The following is a 3345-nucleotide window of genomic DNA, read 5'->3' on the forward strand; positions in this document are numbered from 1 at the left end:
AAGAACTGGAAATAATGTTTTTCGTCGTCATCGTCCTAATAGCAAGAGAGCTTTGCCGAAACTTAGAAGAACCATGGGCAAGATTTCCGTAAAGGTCCCTCCTTCATTATGTATACACGCTTTAATAAGTCTAATATATGCCGTTTTCCGCTAATGACGTCGAACTCGTGCTTTCAAATTTTATTCAGAAATGTACGAAGGCTAAAAAAACAAAGAAAACGGAAAAGTTTTAAGCCTTTGTACATTTCTGAATAAAATTTGAAAGCACGAGTTCGACGTCATTAGCGGAAAACGGCATATATTAGACTTATTAAAAGGGTGTACACGGTTCTCTGTTTAAAGAACTGACAGTGGGGATAACAATAGAAGGCCTAGAGGACTCATGCTCTTTGTTCTTTTTGAATCCGCTCTCCAAAGCGGAATGTTTTGGATACGCAAAGAATTTTGAATCGCGTGGACGGTCGAATCCGGATATTTTCAAATTCGATGTCGTTATACAAACTCAGATCCAGTCTTTACCGCGTAAGTATTAATTAAGCATGGCCGCTGAACGAGCTCGCTGAACGACTCTTGTCGCCAACTCGCCACGCCTAATCGCGCATTCTCTGTTGACAATTGTCACAGAGAAGTCCTGGATATTATTACGTGTGGCGGGTAAATTCGATTTGCATACCTTGCATGTGAACGCGAAAATTTATGAGTCCGCAGGGAAAAAGTTAGAGATTTAAAAATACTGTTTCGAGAAAGGTTGTCCAAAAGAAGCATAAAATAGTACGCGACAATGCCAAAAAGGCATTATGGTAAACTGCCATTTTGAGGTCAACGAAAACATGACAGCAATGCTATCAAGAACGTCACCTAGAAATACATGCTCACGCTATGTTATCGACATTGAGATGTGAGTGAGTTTCAAAATTCAGTCAAATGATCCACGCCATAAGTTAGTAACAAAGGGTTAGGATTCACCGAGAAAGCATGATTCTGACGACTTTAACCTAACTTGTTTCATGTCATGTTTTGCAGAGAAAATCGGAGAAATGTACCAAAAATCGTAGCGCACGTACAGAGCCATCGTTTTTGCTAATGAACCCGTTTGTTTTTGGACGTGTTTTGGTAGCGTGATAGCGAGAGAGAGCTTCAACATAAGCCTGTGCGCATGCGTACTGCCACTTCATCAACGCTATAGGACGTTTTCAACCAACCTCTGGGGACACCAACAACAATAGAGAAATGTAAGACTTCTGGTGGACGAACAAAAAAGGCTAATGAGAGATCTTTTGTTTTTGTCCACCAGCATGGCGGCGATGACCTCACGTCATAACCTCCTATACCCTAAGAACTCTTTCATTCAAATAGCTCGCCACCGTAGGTCTTTACTTGACGGTCGTGGCATCTTCGATTCTGGGCGTTCACTACAAGTTGAATTTATTTTATTGAATATATCCCACACTACGTTTCGGCATTGTCGCGAACGCTCTTACGCTTCTTTTGGACAACCTTTCCCGAAACAGCTGTATTCGGATACCTGTGGACGGGGCGTAAGTCATTAAATTTGATATGAAACTATATGAGTTGATATGATTAGATTTCTGTACAGTGTTCCCAATTAGTGCCTCAGCGGTAAATACAGTTGACACTTAAATCAAGTTCATTAAATCTTTTTTTCATTTTGAATTCAAAAAATACAGGTCGGTCGCACAACGGTAAATGGACGGCATTAGTTGGAGGTCTTTGTCACTGTCACCTGCGCGGTGCTTTCATGCAAACATCTAATTGCTGTTTCAGATGGTTATTGTCTGAAAATCTCGTTTTTTTTTTTTTTTTTTTGTCAACGAAGAAGGCAAAATTAAGTATTTAAAATAACTCGACGAAAACAACGCGGAAACCACTGGAGACCACCGAGCAAGTACTGAGTTTTTGCCCAGCAACACTACATTTCAATAAAATTGCAATATCAAAACATTAATTAAGCCTCATTACCTAATTAGTCGCTGCACGCCATGGACACTTCTTGTCTCTCCAAAGACACAAACCGTCTTATTCCTAATTAGGAGCCAACGATTCAAAAACCGGATCACCAGCATGCTCAAGCTTTCGTCGCCTATAGAGAGTTTAAGAAACGACAACGTCTACGGCAACGACAACGCCAAACGCAGTAATATTATTGGTCGGTTAAAAGAACCAAATGATCGTTTTGCACGTGGCACGATTTTTGAACATTCTCTCCCGTACTCGTCAAACTACTACGTGAAATTACCAAATTTGAGGTTTTGACGACAACGTGGACATACTACAGTGAATCTTTCAGTCTCTCTCTTTACTTCAAATCCGTCAGTACCAATCCAATTATAGGACACTTCGCACATATTGTATAACGTAAACAAGATTGAATAATCCCGAAATACTTAGAATAGCTCAAACGTATATTTTGAAGTGACGTTTTCGTCCCTGTAGCCGTCGTGGTTTCTTAAACTCCCTATTACGGAATTTACGAAAACGTCATTTCACATTGCAAGTTCAGGTTATTAATCTTTTTCGTCATTATGTCGGTTTTGTCTCACTCCTAAAAACTAGCGCAACATTCCACGGAATTGAATTAGGAGTTGCGGTGTTGAAGCTAAAGACAGAAAATTCAAATTCGCTGCCTTGTGTTCATGTTCTCCGGTATCGCAGATTTGCCGAAAACGTGAAATAAATGTACAAAAATGGAAAATGCACGTGCAGAGTGTGCAAAGCTATTGTTTTTTTGCTCGTTAAATTTGTGACGTTTTTCGTTGCCGTCGCGTCGTAGATCTTAAACTCCCTAATTCAAGACTTGGCTCGTTCACACATTCTGAACTTGAACTGACGGGGCAACGCTGCTGAAGCACACGCAACGGATAAACCATCACAATGGATACGATAGCCGCAGCGCAAGCGCAGCGTGCAACACTGTTGAATGTGATGGTCCACCAAACAAATGCGGGCGGGGTGGGGGGGGGAAGGGGGAGGGGGGGGGGACACTTTTGTTCACTTAGGGGGGGTCGTTAGAAGAAAAGTGAACCGTTGTAATGATTGTTTGATGCCACATGGTGGCCAAACGTAGTGCAACATGTTAGATTCGTACAACACGTTGGAACCCTTTTAGCCAGTCCTTAAGGGCCCACAGACGTATTTTCCCGCGCGTTTGTCTAAGGAAGTGGAATGTTTCTTCCGGTGACCTGACATCATCACATCGTGAGCTGATCGGGAAACCCCCTCACAAGCAAAATACCGCACGAACTGTTGTTTGCATCAAAGGTAATTCCCTCGCCCTTCCTCGAACTCGTTCTCAGATCAACTGCGCATAGCGTCAAACGAACTGAC

Source organism: Montipora foliosa, chromosome 9 (genome assembly GCF_036669935.1).
Source record: "Montipora foliosa isolate CH-2021 chromosome 9, ASM3666993v2, whole genome shotgun sequence".
Classification (NCBI taxonomy): Eukaryota; Metazoa; Cnidaria; class Anthozoa; order Scleractinia; family Acroporidae; genus Montipora; species Montipora foliosa.